This window comes from Syngnathoides biaculeatus, chromosome 11, assembly GCF_019802595.1.
Source record: "Syngnathoides biaculeatus isolate LvHL_M chromosome 11, ASM1980259v1, whole genome shotgun sequence".
NCBI lineage: Eukaryota > Metazoa > Chordata > Actinopteri > Syngnathiformes > Syngnathidae > Syngnathoides > Syngnathoides biaculeatus.
Window position 1 is genome coordinate 23478230 of NC_084650.1, and position 19409 is coordinate 23497638.

At 39.5% G+C, this 19409-nt stretch overlaps 1 protein-coding gene across 3 annotated transcripts in view; it reads right to left on the reverse strand.

The window, feature by feature from the left end:
• unc5a (unc-5 netrin receptor A) overlaps positions 1-19409 on the reverse strand; it is a 179612-nt gene that overhangs the window by 138186 nt on the left and 22017 nt on the right. The window lies entirely within an intron of this gene.

A 19409-nucleotide genomic window follows, 5' to 3' on the forward strand; every position in this document is an offset into this window, starting at 1 on the left:
GCAACGTTGGCACAGAGCTGCCAGTGGGTAAAAGCAATACTTTTGCTGGCCACCCTACTAACCAGTAACCACCCCAATTGTTTCTCATTGGCTCAAAACTTCCATCAGCATCCCACTGTCCCGTCTCCAACAAAAAAATCTGGAGGCCCCTCTGCCCATGCACCAGCGATTACAATTTTGAATTGCGACAAAACCAATGGCCAACTGATCGGCCACTTGTGAAAAAAGTTCCCAAAACATGCACATCACACTAGAGTTCAGTCAGGTTCGCATCAGCCTTTTCAGGCATTAGGCAAACAAAGATGAAGTAACGTTATTTAGATCATTGCTTGTGGCTGTAATATGAGGAGAGCAATTACTCAATTCAACTATTATTTCTATAGTGTTGTTTCGATTATTTCTATAGTGTTGTTTCGTACAGAGGGCTCTCAAACAGAATGAAAATGAACAACTTCAGCTCATAATTCAAAATTTTGAACAAAGTTCTCCAGTACAAAAGTGAAGTAGTTCACAGTTGTTTTTCTTTGATATTGTATTTTTCTCTTTTTTTTTTTTCCCCCCAATGGCATAAAGTCCTTCACCCTAAAATCTCAAAAACGAAGAAAAATGTGTTTCTTTTTTCATAAAAAAAAAAAAAAAAAAAAAAAAAAAAAAAGAGGAATTAAAACTGAAAAAGGGCCATAATTTTTTGTGTGCAAAGACACACAGTACGACAGGAACGATGGTGAAATTACATTGATACCTTTGCATTGCCAGTTGTTCTGGTTGACTATATTAAAATACCTTGTGTACTAATACAGTATTAGAAAAATTCCAAATTCCAAAACAATTCCAAATCACAGTGTATACTGTTGTAACTAAATCATTCTGATAGAAATGTTTTTTCTAGTAATATTTTTATATGTATTATATATATAGGTATGTATAAAAATGAAAAAAAAAAAAATCACGTAATATATTCTTCTTGCCACTTAATATAGTGTCCCTGAATGCATCACGTGCACTCGCAATTAACAACACTTGCCTGTCTAGACTAGCTTCATTCTGAAGGGCAACATATCCAAAGAGATTCCTCTGCTGGTAACTTTTAATATTAGTTGAGTCACTCTTTATTACAATACATCTCAGCAGATGCCACAATGACATTGCTATGACAATGTACAAAAAATATGTTCCTTTTCTACTACACTGCAAGAAATTCAACAAAATATTGCTTCCACAGTTGCTTTGTGAAGAAGGCAAAGAACGCCAGCAACTTCTTGATCATTTCCATTACCATGAAACGCAGTGCAGCGCTGAGCAGGCTGTGTTTTTGATCCTTTGGCTGATTGAAATTTGATGCTCATAAGAGCTTGTGAGCACAAACCATGAATAAAAGTAAGACAGATGGGAATGAATTCACCTGGAAAAATGCCTCCCTAATAACTGGCATGTAGCCCACCTAATGTGCAAAAGAAAACGACTCAATTCATCACCCCCTCCCAATGAATGCTAATGAAGAAAAAAATCTAGCTACACATTTGACGGTAATAAACAAATGGTAAAAATGAGGCTTTACACAATCAGGATTTTTGGGGCCGATCAAAGTTCAAGCAGTTTATGAGAAAAAAAAAATCATCACAAGATGGAGCAATGACTATTTAACTGACCTGTTTCTACTTGTTCCAAAAATATATATTTACCATACAACAACAATCTTTGTTCATCTAATTATGCCAGTGAGGAATAGTGACAGAACAAATTAATGGTCTTCTATTGGATGGCAGTAAGTACATACAGCAATTCATGCATCTACTTTTTGTGACATTTTTGTTTGTTGTTTAACTTTTCAACTGTAACATATGTGCCTTGGCTCCATAAACTTTGGAAATCACTGGTCTACTCTGATCATGTATCGAACAGAACAGCAGCGTGTTTACAAACAACCACTAGCTTGCTAGGCTAAGTAACATTTTGTTGCTTGCCAGTGAGACTCATCACATTAAAAGTATGTGAACATACCTCAAGCAAGCCTTAGACGAAGTTCTTTCCTGTCCTGACCACCGGTGACCACCACCACGCCCCCCCCCCCCCCCCCCCGTGTTCTTATAAATAGTTGTCGCGATCCACTTTTGTGAGTCATCCCCATGGTAACGAGTGTATTCAGTCGCATTTGAGCTGACTAGATAAAACCCAATGATCATCAAAAAAAACCACGGATGTGGTTGTATCGGAATAGATTATATTCCTATAGTCACATCTTGAAAGAGCAAATTTGTCTTGTACTGTGCGAATTACATGCCATCTCTCAGCCGCCTTGTCTCTCCCATTGTGCCAATGTTTTTGTTTTCCATAACTTTAGTGGCCTTCAGAGATTTGCAGTGCGTCAAAAGATGAAAAAATATAAATACTGCTATACAAAAATAACTTAGATGCTGATATACTGTGCACGATGGCGACGCGGCGCAAATGTCTTTTTCAGAGCCGATCAATGACGTCATTGATCGGACTGGCAAATGAAAAACTGATCAAAGGATCAGCAAAAAAAAAAAAAAATGACAATTATCAGCCGATCCATTTAGGCTGATCAAATCGATGTAAAGTCTCGTAAAAATATGTACTTTAGGACTCAACAATTACAAGAACTGCACCGATACACCCACTGGCATTGATTTAGATTGGACCAAGATTGAAGATTAGATTTTATAAGTAAAGATATTGGAGCCATTGGAGGCACAGTCACATCTGCAATGACATCTTTTTTTTGTCAAGGTGGTTGCAGACAGCATACCAGTGAGAAATGTATTCAAATGTGGGCTGTCTGACAGAACATCATCTTTAAGCTCCACAGGAGATCGGCTTGCATCCCTTTCACAAATGTTATTAATTGCGAAGGTAAACAGCTGCAGGTTGTTTAACCACCACCCCTAACACTGTATTTCCATATATATTTGCTCAAGGTGTTTATTTGGCACGCTTACTTGAAGTTTACTGGGAAAATGATAAGTAAAACAACGAAAGGCTGTTATCTCAAAAGAGAGCTTTACATTAAATACATTGTGTGTTTCTTTCGGCTTGTCCCTTTCGGGGTCACCACAGCATGTCATCTCAGATGAACACATATATATGTTTGGCACAATTTTTACGCCGGATGCCCTTCCTGACGCAACCCTTCTCAGGGAGTGGAGGCCCCAGTGGGATACCAACCCACAACCCCTGGTTTACCAAACCAGTGCGCTAACCACTGAGCTACGGGGCCTCTTTTACATTAAATACATTACAGTACATGAATGCATAGGCTTAATTTAAATGGGGGACAGGGGGAACATGTGCACCCCGCTTTTTCAGAGGGCTGTTTTTCCCCCCTGCAGTTTCAAACTACCAGTACCCATTTTTTTTTCCCCCATTTAGACAGCTAATGAAATACTTGTAGGAGAATACGCTCTCCTCAATTGTTATTCTAGCTAGATCCAATGCATCTTGTTATAATCATATTTACCTGCTTCCGGAGCAAACGTCAGAATTAAGTCTGACACTACAGGTGAAAGAGCATTTTTCTACCTCTCACGCAATTATTGTCACATTAGATGACTTGTCTCACTCGGTCAGAATACTAGTGAAGTCATCTGCCAAGATTTGCCTCTGACTCCTGGTGCAGTTGAAACAAATAGTCCAGAAAGACACAAGCCCTATCAACGTTCAAATTACTACAACTATTTATGGAAATTACTACAACTATTTATGGAATTAATTGTTTAATTTTCATGAAAGCATTTTAAAAACTTAACATTGCTATGGCTTCTGGGTAAAGCTCTGATAGCGACCCACCATGTTAATAATTATGTCATTGCTGACGTCATGGTCATGCCGGCTTGAGCTTCAATTACATCAATAATGGCTTATAGTACTGTAAATGACACACACTTGGCTGGCCCAATCATGTCGCTTAGACTTTTTAACCACAAAATTAAGATGAACTTCGTCCGCCAACCTGCCAAATGCAGTGCGATGTGCAACGACAATGTACTGTGAAATAATGACCTCCTCCGATACAACAGAATCTAAGCCAAAGCTTTTCAAACATTTTGCCCCAACACTACCTTAAAATAAGTACATATGTTCAAAGTACCACAGTTATGATAAATATTAAAATACATTTGCGTTGTCGGCCCAAGTGTGTATCAAAAATGAGGTGAATGTTTTAGTCCTACAAAGTGTATTTAATGTGTACAAATGCACATTTACTCCATTACATTTACTCAAGTAACATTTGAGAAATTGTTCTTTTCAGAGTAGTTTTGATGAAGCATACCTTCACACAATTATTCATGTTGCAAAGAAATAGTACTTTTACTTTATTACAATGCTCTACGTGCCTCTTGCTATTTTCATTTATAATTGCATGCGCAATCTATTTTTAGACTTTTGACTTCTCTATCGGGTGCCATTGCTTCAATCGACTGGGATTAGCACAGTGATGTTTGACTCACTTTCACCAATAAAACAACAAAAAAATTCACACCCACACAAAAACTCTTCTATTGGCCTTCGCAGGCCAATCAAAGTGAGGCGCATCTTTTACAAGACAAATTCCCCAAAAAAATAACATGGCATGGTTTTGTCACAAGCCAAACATGGATATTGAAGGACACTTATAATTTGATAAAATCTTGTGGTATTGCAAATGGTTTTGCTGTTATCTTGGCAGTGCATATGGTACGCACATCTTTTTGGGGTACTTTGTGTTCTGTTTGTCCTGTCCTGCCCCCCCTGGCCTCTTCTCTGTCCCTCCATCAATTTTAGTGGATACTGCAAATGTGCATGTTTTTTCCCCAGTTCAAAATTTAAATGGTGGCAGGTGTGTGAACAGGAACGATTACAGTATATATGACAGTCAACATATTGGCCCAGAACCATGTAACAGGGAGTCATTAAAATAGTGCATTAGATGAAAAATAGGCCTGCGTACAAATAATGAGCTCTTCCTCCCTCATTAAACAAATTTGTGTTGTGCTGTTGTTGACTGACAAACTCTTAAAAGATCACTTAGTCACAGGCTCTAGATGCATTTTAAAATCCTACCAAAATGACACAAACACACACACCGACGCCTACACTTTCATGTTGCATCGTTAAAAATAGTACATCATGGAATTTTGACATGCACACGTGCGAAAAGAGATCATGTCTCCAAGCCAGATAGGAGCAACAGCAGTGGTTTGATCTCTGCTTGAGCTCCACTTTTTTCAATTGAGAGTCCCTAAGATGTAAGGAAGCATATGTCTGACATTTACCAGCTATGAAAAGTAGTCAAGGAGGAGGCTCAGCAGAGACTTTCTTCTGTCTCCCTTGTCAAGAATGTGGTAATAGGCACAAGTGGCTGCACATCAGCATGCACACACAGAGACAATTAAAATGCTCTGGAGACAGCAGAATGATTGTTTATCTGCATCACAGCATGGAGAATTGAAATCCACAGCCACAGATAAGACATCAATCTTTCTCAGCGCGCCTTGCAAATAAATGTGATTACGGACAGGATGGTTTTCCCTTTAGGATTGTTTTATCTGCTCATAGTGTGCCACAGCAGCAGATAACCAAGAGGGTGTTAGGTATGAGGTGAAGCTCGAGCCCGTCTTTTTCAGGCTTCTTGCCGAAGGAACAATGTCATAGCCACAATGACTGTCAAGTGGAGTACTTCTCATCTCATGTTGACACCATGAATGTACCACTGCCTAAACTAAAACTTCTATTTAATCTATTAATAACTCATGAAATAAAATATTTGGGATTTATATACCAACATGTTTAACCTTAAAAGCTGGAACTGTAGAAGCAGCTAAAGCGCGTTGGCCTCACAGTTCTGAGGACCGGGGTTCAACTCCCACCCCGCCTGTGTGGAGTTTGCACGTTCTCCCTGTGCCTGCGGGGGTTTCCCTCTGGCCACTTCGGTTTCCTCCCACATCCCGAAAACATGCAACATTATTGTGTGCCCTGCGATTGATTGGCAACTGGTTGAGGGTGTGCCCCGCCTCCTGTCCAATGACAGCTGGGATAGGCTCCAACACTCCCGCGACCCTCATGAGGATAAGCGGCTCAGAAAAAGGATGGATGATTTAAGTCGTGACAATTACTGATGCAATTAACAGAAAAATTCGAACCCCCAAAAAACACAGTTCAAAAGCTTCAGAGGTGTTTTCATATTGATGGTCAAGGATGTCCAACTAATCAACAGTTTTGTAAGTGATTAAGGTAATCTATTGTCAATCAAATAAAAAAATAATCTATAATTCCTATACTTAAATCATTTGTACGACAATACATAAACGTTTCACTTGAGTTTAAGGAGTGCATCATAATGGGAATGTGTTGCTTTTACTCACTTAAAACACTTTAGAAATTCTGTTCCAAACCTCAGTTATCAAAAAGGTGCTTATTGGCATTTCTATATTACATTTGATGAAGTATGAATAGCTATTAAGACTGAGCCGTGTTCATATTTGGGCCTTGAATGAGAATCAACAGTCACTAAAAGAAATGTAAAATTGGACAAGGTGGTAGTGCAGTACATCTACTTTGTTTTAGAGCGTATTCCTCTTAGAGGCACTGTGACAAATCATTCCCTTAAAACACACCAGATAAGCCTAATTTGGTCAAGTGTTGCTGGAGGTATGCTTATCTCAGAATTCAAATAAGGTCAAAAGAGAAAACACAGTCACAGACACAATGACAAGATCTTAGCGGAAAGGAAAAACAAACCCTTCACTCGCTTGAGAAATGAGTCACGCAGTATCTTTGTAGATGTGGTTATGCCCTTAATTGTAATTTACCTCCAGTAACAGGGACATAAAAGTCACCATCATAAAAAAGGTAAAATAAATAACTGATAAGGGAAATAAAGCGGAAACGTATTCATAAGAGAAAAAGGCTTCAATAGAAACTTTAAAAGATAACGCACAAATCAGTATAAATATTAAGTAGACTGATCAAATAGATTCAACTATTGCTAAACTGCTTTTCCAATTAATGTTTATAATTATGTTTGAGTAAAACAAGCAAACACTATTAACGCGATTAAAATCATCTTACTTAATTGTTGCAATCCACTGGTCTCAGAGACCCTGAAGCTAACTTGAAGTCATGTTTTTTTTGTTTTTTTTTTGGGGGGGGGGGTTTCACAAAATGTGTTGGTGCTCCTCTGTGCTAATGATGCTAGAGCAAAGCATGCTCACATTCACAAAGGGCTATCAGTACAGTAAAAATCACCACCCTTTCCAATTACAAAATCTCTAAAGACTTGTCCTGGGGACCCGGTAGTGGTAGGTTCAAGTCCAGCAACAGACGAAAGATTACAAATTGAAACTGGAGTCCTGTATTGTCTCCCGAGCGAAGGGATAATGGCAGTTCTTTTTCTAGCTGGAAAGCTTTGGAAAATCTATTGGTGCCATTTTGTTTTTGAAAACCTCGGCATGACATTAATACCGAGAGGGCCGCAGCGAAGACTTGATCCTGGCACCTACCTTCACTTCCTGATTGGGACTTATCAATCACTTGTCACAAACATGTCAGGAAAACACCAGCCAGCTTGCCTGAATAACTCAGAAATTGAGCACTGGAGTGGGCGGCGATCATTTCAATGCTTTAGGCATTTGCAAATTTTTGATCCTCAAGCATGGCTTGGTTGTGTCTGCCTAAGCCTTATTGTCTATTATGTTTTGCAATGCACTCCATGTCCTTCTGAACTAATACAGCTGTTTTGGAGAGTTAAAAACGCATCAATTTCTATACATACACAGCATGTACATGGAGAAATAAATAAACCATGATGAGGGCAAGAAGACAAAAAGAAACAACAGAAATACAATTTCACTATCCATCAAATGCCAATTAAAGTAAGGAAAACTGAACATCTTTATATCTTCTGGCTTCATGGCCTGCATGCAATGGAGGACAATGTGCTCTATGACACAATCGCTAAACTTACTGTTTCACCGGCTCACATTAAAAGGGAAGGATAAAAATGATGCATTCCAACCACATCATACAAATGAGCTTGAAGCCATCAAAGCCAGGCTCGCTTTAGAATCCGATGGTGGATCACAACCCTTTGGAATCACAACTAACCTTTATTATTGTTGGTCCAGCTAGTACATTTATTGAGGCACTACAGATAAACGACCTAATAAAGCAGATTGAACTATTTCCTTTTTTCTCCAACAATGCCTCTGATGGTTACCGCCAAGAATGCCATTACCTCCCATTTTACACTTCATGATTAGTCAATCAATTTCAAACAATCAACTGAATTTTTTAATGACAAGTTGAACCCAAAAAATTTATTTATTTATTTAATTTAATGCACATCCCTTGTACTTACACTGAGCAGGGAATTTTGACTCTGAATAATTAGTACAAAAGCAAAGACAAGGTTAAGACGAGACAGCCAATGTCTCATAATATTCCACAACGGCTACTCACTGACAGCGACACACCCAGAATGCTTGCCCATAAATGAAAGAGAGGTGCATAACACACAGACCAAACAGCATTCAATTAGGCTGTTCCGCATGTGATAAATTGATGATAATGTTAATACCTATCCGACAACCAAGTGTATTGGTTGCACCTGCAGGACAGCAGCCATTTGTTTTGTGATTGCCAAGGGGCATGATGAGAAACAGGCATCCAGTGGGAGTGAGCCTGATTTATTTTGTTACGTGTCGCATTATCCAGCCGTCCTGTCACCTCTGTATAACGGCAGCTTTATTGGATTTCAACACTGTGTGGTCCCACCTACACCCTCTGCTGTCAAGGGCGCTGACCAACATTTCCTGTGGGTGTGCACACTGCCCTCCCTGCGGCCTCATTTTAAACTGTCTGCTGGAACTGATGAATACTAATGTGATGATGTTATCAAAAGAACATAAGTGATGACTAGAAAACCCAATGGAAAAAAAGAACAGGTTAAACTCGGACCCGTTAACGTGAAGATTAAATAAAGAAAATAAAATTCACTCCTGAAAACAACAGGTGGCAATATAAACCCCAGGTAAATGAACATTTAGCATATTATAATCAAAAATAGGAATGGAATTATGGATAGTAAATCAAGTAAGAGGGGAATCATACACTGAAAGGTACTTTTCAATGGATGTATATATTCAAATCTTTCTCCCATCAGCCATTATATAGTTCACTTCTTTACATGTACTGTGTATTGAATTACATCTTATAAAGGGAATCAGGTTTAGATTTATTCAATGTATTGAATGCCCATATCAAACGTGTTGGCTCATAGAGACAGGACGGCACAGGCTGTAGCTGCAAATGCAGTGGAACGATTTTGACAGTCTATGAGCAGATTATACAGTAGGGAGTACCAGCATAGCATCCCCATTGTTCTTCAGATTTTTGCACATTTTGGGCCAAAATCATATCAAGTTTGAAAAAAACAAGACCCATGTGCCAGGTTGGACACAAGATATATTTTCCTTTTACCCATAGGGCCCAGCAATACAATATGCAAAAAATACCAGTTATTGCTTACAAGTACACATGATTTCCTAGAAGGTGCTGCAGATTCCAAAACTATGAATATGTATATACATCATTAGCATAAGGTTTGTCTTTATACTGTATATTCAGGCATGTTATGGTTGTCTTTATATGTACCTTCAGATTTGCACCCGTGGCATTTGACAGATGAAAGTGCATGACAATTCTAAATAGTGTGACAAAGCCAATTGGATCCCCTGTTGGTCCATGACCACCAGAAACACATTTTTCCAACACAGGTAAGCTGCTTAACTTCCCTTCTCAAAGTTGGACTAGAGCGGGAGGAATAATTCAATAAAGTCTACTCTCAGTAACATCATGTCCCACAAAACAGCGACACTGCCTGAAATCTACAATGACAAAACGGATAGCTGTTGACTGGGACTGTTTCAGAGTGCTGCACCCTGACTGTCCCGCAGGATGAAAAAATGTAATGAAAATAGTATTGATCGTGGTCACATCCTCTCAGACAGATTATGCAGTTTTCTTCTTCCCTTCTGTGTTTGGAAAATGTAAAGTGCAAAGAGGAATTCTCTTCATCAATGCCTGTCAACGCATCACAGTAACGGTGCACGCAGGCTCAGGCTAATGAATTGTAGTCATTCAGGGAGGGGCAAAACAATGGCAATATGAATTACAGACTTGATTGTTTTTTTTTTTTTTTTTAAGGTTTGAACCAACCCTCAGAGTGTTGAGCAAAATGCAGTTGAGTCCGTTCAAGTTAACTTTCACTTGCATGGAGAATCAGGCATGACCCCCTCACCAGTCCACAATGATTTTGCAGTCATGTGAGGGTTCGTAGCAGGATAGAGCATCTCGGCTTTGATCTACCGGCAAATCTATTGCAACTGCAGGGGAGCTGCTCCCGGCTGCCCTGGTGTGTTTAAGCCTCGCTAGCAAGGAAACAGTCCCTGACAAAAATAACACAAACATTAAACACCAACACTCAATGTTTTCACAAGTCTACATCCTTTCATTAGTTAGCCCTTCGCTGTCCTGTCTCATTGGGATCACTCAATCAAAATAGAAATCTTTATAGAGATGATCTAACCGTCTGTGGTCATTAGACCAATAACAAAGAAAAGCACCCTCAAGTACTGGAACGCAAACGCTTATTTGGACCCATGGGAGGCTTTGAGCGAACATGCATGAAAAGACAGGCTAGACAGTGAGCAAGGATAACAATCTCACTCATGCGTGTGTAGTCTTCCTGCATTTCTAAATTAAAGATAGGGAGATAGCACACCCACATCCACTGTGTGGGAAGTCCCAATAATTTCCAAAAGTCAAGGGACTTACAGAAGGAAATAGATACAACCAGCCATACAAAGGTCAAGGGTTTATTTTTCATTATCTCTTATCACTGATGCTCACACATTTCTGGAATCATCAGCTGTGACATACGTGTGTACTGGGAGTAAACACTTTTGCCTTGTTACTCAGACCTAGTTTAACTTGTGCTATTTTCTACACTGGATGGATGGGCATGATTATCAGTTAGTTGGTTAATTGAGAATTTTGTTAAGAGTATGCAACTGCTTAGTCATTAACGCCTTGAAGAAGTTGAGACAATGTTGTCAGTACAATGATGGAAAGTGGAAAGAGTTTACCGAAACTATCAGTAAAGATGTTGAGTTGGGCCTCAGGCTTTACTTTGTCTGTTGTTCAATTATTTCATTTAAATACATGCCCAAAAAAAAGTGTTTTATGAAACTAAAGCAGATGAGTAAATATTTTTTCATCTGAAACTAATGTAAAGTGTTTAGCATATGACATGTTATACTGTATAATATAATATAAACAATACTTACGTACATTGAATCAGGTGCAATATGCACTGTGGAAAAATGTAAAGTGTAGAAGCAACCATAACCATGTGGTACATTTTTAACCTGGTTCCTTTGTTTCTTTAAAGACTGAAAGTTTCAACTCATCATCCAAATTTTCCTCTCTGAATTAATTTACCCCTATAAATATGAACAAAATTTAAGCAGGAACACGGTGAGGACAAAATGACGAGGCCAACATCCTCTTGCAATATTCTCCAAAATTTGAAATGATAAACACTGCATTGTTGAGTGCGTGCTGGCGGTTTTTAGATTGCATTCTGTATCGCTACTTGTGTGGCTGTATTATGGCATCCTAGAAGTGAAAAAGAAAAAAAAAAAAAAAACATCAGTAAAAACCGAAAGAATAAGCCAGAGTTGAGGATAAACTGTCAGAGAAGCTTTGATGGGTATAACCAACATGCAAGAGAATTAGAGAGGGTATTACAGCTAAACCTATGGGTCTCAGCAACTTCTAGGGAGACTTCGATACATGCTGTGACCTCCAAATGAGGGGGTGGGATAAAACAATAAAACCATGCTGACTTTGAAGAAATATTTCTTAAATATTTTGCTTCACAACATAAGTGGTGTTTAAAAAAAAAAAAAAGCCTGATTAAACATTTGTCAGAACCATTAGATTATCAGGCTTAGAGCACTACAGTATTTGACACTGGGAGGGCTCATATTTTCCTGGCTCGTGTTATGACGCCAAGTGTCACAGAAACAAAGATTTAGTGTGACATCGCTGATGCCAAACTTTGTACTGCCATGCTTTGCAAAAGAGTGGCACATTCAAGTGTCTGACTCGGCACACTCAGACAATGTACTAGAATATAAACCTACTGCTCAAAATAAAGGAAAAGAAGGTTCACTGAGTTGGTGTTTCTCAAAGACAAACAACACCAGGCAGACATTTTGTTTTATGTTCCAACCTTCGGAGAAGACTGTGATAGTATAAGAGGTGGCGGTTTGACTAGTTTCAGAGCAGAGTGACACCTGGGATGATGCACAACTGTCAATTGGTTCTCTCCTGTTCCTTTGGAGTTGTACTCTGTTGACATTTCATCCAATGAACAGCAAAAATAGAAACAAAATAAAAAAATTGCTCCGCTCAGTACTAATGACATGAGACCAAATTGCAGAAATAGTTTATGAAACAACTTTTGAAATGTAAATGAACTGCATATCCCTGCTCACACTATTTTACTCCTAAAATTAAGACAAATAATACATTCATATTTCACAATTGGCAGCAATACAAAAAGCACATTTTAAAATTGGTTACTCAAAAAAACTGCAAATGAATGAAATTAACTCAGAAGGAAACAGGGACAATATTTTTGTTGCCATAGAAAAATTACAAAATTAGTCCAAACATTATTTCTTATTCTCAGGTATTATTTTCAGTTTTTTTTTCCTCCAGCCATACATTATTAGAGTTGCTTATCCTCACAAAGGGTCACGGGAGTGCTGGAGCCTGTCCCAGCTGTCTACAGGCAAGAGGTGGGGTATACCCTGAATTGTTTGCAAGCCAAATCGCAGGCCACACAGAAACAACCAGTTGCACTAACAATTACCTCTGTGGGCAATTTAAAGTCTTCAATTAATTATTGTTTTGGAGAAGTGGGAGGAAACAACATACAAACCCCACACAGGTGGGGCCGGGATTTGAACCCCGGTCCTCAGAACTGTGAGGCAGACACTAAAACCTTTTCAGTTAGACCTAGTGACGAGACTCGAAAGCATAAGGGAGAGCATATTAGGCCTGGGAACAACATTTGATTAAAAATTAGCTTGATTGTGTGCAATTGATTGTTGATTAAGAGCTTTTTCAAGGAAGGCGAAACTGTGCACTACTTGATTGCAACCAGCAGTCTCTGTTCATTTGTGACCTTGATGAACACATTAGATACAGCTACACAGACCTGCAATCTGGAAAGTCTTCTTGGCACCACGACAAACACACTTGGTCAGTCAAACACAACCACATCATTCACGTGAATATGTGTGTATTTCGACATTTGTGGGAAATCGAACAAGTCAATTTCTTCTTTTTGTTGAAGGGCCTGGCAACTCGGCTTCAAGCACAAGGCACGATAATTGTTCTTTGGTTTATATCTGTCATGACACGTCTATAGGTCCGCGGCCACTGTCATAACTACAGCCTACGGCATCAATGTGGTCACTCATTTTTTTTTTTCTTTTGTATCTCACACAACCAGCCTTTGTACCTCATAGCACAATCTGGAGATGTCATTAGTGGCGAGGGAGACAGTGATGTTGAGTGACAGCCAACAACTCTTTTGGTCAAGACACTGGCCTCGAGTCATCAGTGTCACACACACACACGTACACGCGCACACACACACACACTGCCAGAATACACAAGAAACACGCCGTGAGTCCACCTTTGCACCTTTGTTCTTGCCATCTGTGGACAGGAAACTAACTAATGGGACATCAGGTGGGCATTACCCACCACAACTCACATTGTGCCATGGCACAAAGCTGGCGGCCCAGTTTGTCAAACACGCTCCAGGACTATACAACAAGAAAATTAGTAGAGGAGCGTGCCTCTGATTTTGCTGCAAGAGTTTTTGTCTTTGCATTACGCTTGTGATGGCTGTTGTGACATTTATGGCCTGAGCTCAAAAACGTGCAGAAATTCAGCAGGCGGCTGGGAGGAATGATAACAGAGAAGCTACATGCGCTGTTCGGGGCCGATAAGTCAGACTCTGCACAAATCAAACACATTCTGGCCATTTAAATCATTTGCAGTTGGGCATCGTATGTTCAGAGGCCCTACAAGAAATCAGAGAAATAAAGTATTATACATCCCAAATGAAATGTGCAGATATGTCAAAGGATATCTTCCCAATGAAAGGTTTGTGCTGTGCTGCAATATGTTGAAAAAGATGTTAAAGAAGTTAGTTTCTCCACTGTAAAGTTGCCCTAACTGTAGCTTATTTCCAGATGCAAATGGTGTAAACTAGGGCTAGGCGATTACATTATCGTGATTAGTGATTGCGATAAATTTTCAGTCAATCACGGTGAGCAGCTGTGTGCATATTTTCTCAATCAAGCAGGCAATTAGAATCCCCCTTTTCCTTCTCCACTCCCATTTGAAAGTTATAGGCGTGAACAGAAACCGCAACTCCTTGGCTGTCCCGACTCTGAGCGAACTTGAGACTCCCCGTCAGACTTGGACGTCCTCACGCGGTCTTTACAAAGCGACCTGCAGCAATATAGTAATTAACTACCCGATGCGCAGGGTATGTCGGCGCCCTCAAAAAGGGACAACACATCAAACTTGTTCATTCTTTTTAAGACGTGCCACCCACGTGTTAACCTTGAGTGTGCACTTTCAAAAATATTTAGGACTACAAACTAGTTACATTTTTCTGCATTCATTGCACTGAGTTAAGGTTTCTTTTCTTTGGTGTATTTTTCTGTATTTGCTTGGTATGCTCATGTATTTTTTTGGGGTGGTTTGTGGGGGACAGACCGCCTACACAACTGAGCCACCAGAGTAAATCAACTTGCAGTTCATTTGTGTAATAAGATAAGAACACAGCGTGCAGACAATACCACAGACCACTCCATAGGCCATTAATACCTTTGCTTACCTGCCTCATGCTTATGAGACTTGGGGGGCTGCTGTTTGCTTTAGGAACATCAGGCTGTTGAAGCGCCATGCATTAAAATGGCTTAACACAAAATGGCATCCTGTTACCAAGATGTATACTATGCGGAAGCTTCATGACACGGCATTGAGCTCAGTGCTTGAAGTGTTTTTAAGAGACTTTTTGAAGGGAAGGTTTGAAATGAACATTGAGACCGCAAGGGAGAAAACCACAAAAATCACATTGCAGCATCCAACTCGCCTTTAATGAGGGTTGAGTGAATCAAGTGATTAATATAAATGGAATTTGAAAGGCAAGACAAGCCTGATAAAAGAGGTAAGGGCTGCTGAGCTAAAAGCACCTTTTGTAGATATTAGGAGCATTACCCAAGTTAGCGAGTCTTTTATATCTACATGAGACTAAATTTAATCTTCAGCCTGTGAAAACGAGTGGGACAAATCCTTTCTTACAAATCTGGACAGGGACTGGGAGACTTTCACAGCCAAGTGCACAGAGATAAAAGATGCCAGTGGTCTTAAAATGATTACTTCTGTTACTTCTCTTGAAAGTGCAAAGGATTTCCCACTGCAGGAAATAGCAGAAAGGTAATGGAAATGTATAAGAAAGGCACTTTCTAAAATAGCATTTACAATAACAATAAGCCCTTGCCAGATGAATTATGTAATCAATACTTTAGCGGAAATGTCAAAGCAAAGCCATAATAAGCACATGTGGCAGACCAAGAAATCCGCTTTGTGATGAATCATCCTAAAAGCTATAGAAGCAAATTTTTAACCCCAAAATTATTTCTTTTTAGGTTGTTGGGAAACAAAATATTTAATTTAACAGCAGAAGCGATCTCGTCGTACCCTCGTCAACTGAAAGGTCTGGGGAATTTTTGTTGTGAAATTAGATCATTACTATTCAAGTGACAAAAATTACATGTGTAGATTCTCGATGAGTTGACAATACAAGAACAAAAGAAAATATTAACTTTAAGGTTTAATACATTTCCTTTAGAATGTATACTTTTTTTCCCATAACTCTGGTATAACTTCTTTGAAATGTCTAGCCTTGCTAAAAGCAGCAGGTCATTGTTTCCTATACAAGGATAATCCTAAGCAATAGTGTCTCGAAAGGCGTGTTCATGTACAAAAGTAGCACCCAACCTTGTGACGATACACAACATGACAATGTTTTTGATGACTGAGGGCACAGTTGACCTTTGAAAAACAAATCTGTTCATCACAAATATGATGCCATCATCTTTTATTTTTTAGAAGTGCAGGAAAATCTCCCAAATCTCAAGTGACAAAATGGAAACTACTGCCTCTTGCAGTAATATTAGGAGCATCCAGTTTTTTGATAGAGAAATTTCAGCAATACGATTGAGATTACTAGACCCCAAACTGTTGACTCCACACTTCACTGTGAACTCCTTGGGCTAAATACAATTCAATATGTTGCTCTGTATTCATGAAAATCAACATTTGGCGACATTTACAACCACGGTCTTGGGATTAATTTGAGATCTCTACAGCCCACTGGAATTGTTCTGGGAAAGGGCACATGCTGTAAAAATAATTTTTGAAAAAAGATGCAAACATGATTTTCTGATCGAGTAGCGAGGAGCAATCTGCAAGCCCATCAGGGTACATGAAGGAAGCGATGACATAAGGTTGGGGGAAATAAACAAATAGTCCCTGTCCGTTGACAAAGTGTGGAATTAACCACGTAAATCCTCTGTTATCTGTCCATGTCGAAAAATGTTTCTGTAAGTGAGCCTTGTGGAGTTTTGACCAACGATGACATAACAATTAACTTTTAACTATTTACATAATACCCCTAACCACTCAAGATTTTGCCACCCATGATTTTGGAGCTTGGCATTTTCAAGCAGTGGCTGGAGCAGACCAAGATTTTCGTACTAAAAAGAGAAAGAACAAAAAATCTAAAATAGGAAAAACATTCATAAAAGGAATTAAAACAAAAAAAATTGTTTGCAAAACTAAAAAACAGTGACAAAGTCAGTTTAATCAATTAATTCCATACATGAGCTTTGTGTGTTGATTTTAAAAGTGTTTGTTACGGATAAGTGGCATAGTGGAATGTCTGCCTCACAGTTCTGAGGACCGAGGTTCAAATCACGCCTTCGGTTGTGTGGACTTTGCATGTTCTCCCTGTGCTGGGTGGGTTTTCTTCAGGCACACCGTTTTTCCTCCCACATCCCAAGAACATGGATTAATTGAAGGCTCTAAATTCCCCCTGCGTGTGAATGTGAGTGCGAATGGTTGTTTGTTTCGGTGCCCTGCAATTGGCTCGCAAACAGTTCAGGGTGTACCCCCCATATTGCCCGAAGAGAGCCGGGATAGGCAACCCTTGTGAGGATAAGCGACTCAGAAAATGTATGGATAAATACATAGAAATGGGTCTGATATGGAAGGAAAGTCAAAAAATCCTTGGTAGTTCAGTTACTGTGTTGTCGCCTATAATTGACAAATCACTTAGGGCCGACGTATTGACGGATCACTAGAACAAGCACAAATTTTGCCGTGAAGCTAACTTCTACTTCCATGCTGTTTTTGTTGTTACGTGTCGCTCATGGAACCGGCTAAGATGGCTACTGACTAGCTAGTGGTTTCACGCAACCTGCAGATCTGTTTTTTTGCCATTTGGGGAAAATTCCGAGAAATGGACAACTGCCGAGAGGCTCATAATGCCACCATTTCTTGGCAGGAAAGGCAGACGTCAAAGGAGACAAGGAGTTTGTATGGCTGACACAGCAGGCGATTGAACGACTCCAACAAGAGGACATTTTCACAGCACTACTATACTTCAGCAACAGCAGGACAACTTCAAAAGCTTTGTAACAATCATGGACTCCATCCATCCATTTTCTGTACTGCTTCACTCCAGTCAAAAAGAAAGGTGATGGACTGAGTGGAAATACAGCAAGTAAAGGCAATCTTAGTTTCTGGCTGTGCCACAAATCTGAAAGTCCACGATACGTTTGAAATTTAGTAACAAGGGAAGGAAAACATGCAAATAGGAACATAAAAATAAATTTTTAAGAAGGCCATACAACAGCATGTGTCTCGAAGGATTTTCTTGTACAGTGGAGTGCATCTACTCTAACCTCAGAAGCAATATTATGCACGGCACTTATTGCATTTCCCATTTCCAGTGATGCGGACTGCTATACAGGATGGTCTCTCTTTGATTTGTGAATGGTTGTTCATCTGTTAGAAAGTTGTCTGATTACTGCTTAATTCAGCTAATACCAACATACAGGCACAAACTTAAAATCTGCAAAGACTATGTTGAAAATAGTAAAACAAGTGGACCAATGAAGCAAAGACGCAACTTCAAGGCTACACTGGAGTGTCTTTGAAACTTTAACTGGCAGCCTGGATGAAGATATAGTGTCACATGCTATATCGATTTCTGTGAAGATTGTGTACGAACAAAGACTTTTTGAAAGTTCAATAGCAACAAGCCGTGGTTCACTCCCAAACAATAACAATGTCGCCAAGCTAAAGAGGAAGCACTTCATCTGAGTACACCTCAACAGCGTGAAGACTTGCACCAAGATCCTGCTTTCATCCAAGCTTAGGACACCATTTCATCAATGTGTAACATCAGCACCAGGGGCGCTAGAAGGATCTGTCCTCTTTCTGCTGCTTTTCTCTCTCCACACTAATGTCTGGACTTCAATGCACCAGGCTGTTAAAATGCTGAAGTTTGCAGATGAAACTGCAGTTATCGACATCAAAGACGGTGACTAATATGCAAAAACCTCATGGACCCTCCACATTCTGGTCACCACCTCTTTGCCTCAGGTCGCCACTAGTGAACAATGCAAACAAACCATTCCAACAGTTTCTTCCCTAAGTGACTCGCTGTAGTGTTTTAATGTCTCAAAAGTATATCAAAATGGCTGTCTGTTGTACTAGAGGGGCTCCAGCTACAAATTCCTTGTGTTTTTTTTTTTTTTTTTTTAACACACTAGGCAAAGAGAATTCTGATTCTGATAAATGAAGTCATTTGAAGAGCCGATATGAATATGATATGACCTGAGGTGACTCGGAGGGCCATGCACCTGTACAATAAATCACAGCTTGAAACTCGACACCAATGTGCATTCATTAGACGACCCCCCACATTGAACATATAGATAGCTTTCTCTGGCGTGTTAAAATAAACAAAACAAGACAAAATCAGACTTCTAAATTGTTTAACGATAGCAGACACCCACAAAAGACAAAACTTCAGTCTGCCTGTAAAAGCACTCTCAAGGTGGTAACATGACCCCCATCGAGTGTCCCATTAGGATAAAATATCAATAACCACTACAGTGGTGCTAGTGACATGGTGCCTTTCTGATAAAAGCACCGTGTCTTTTTCCTCATTAGCAATAGATTTC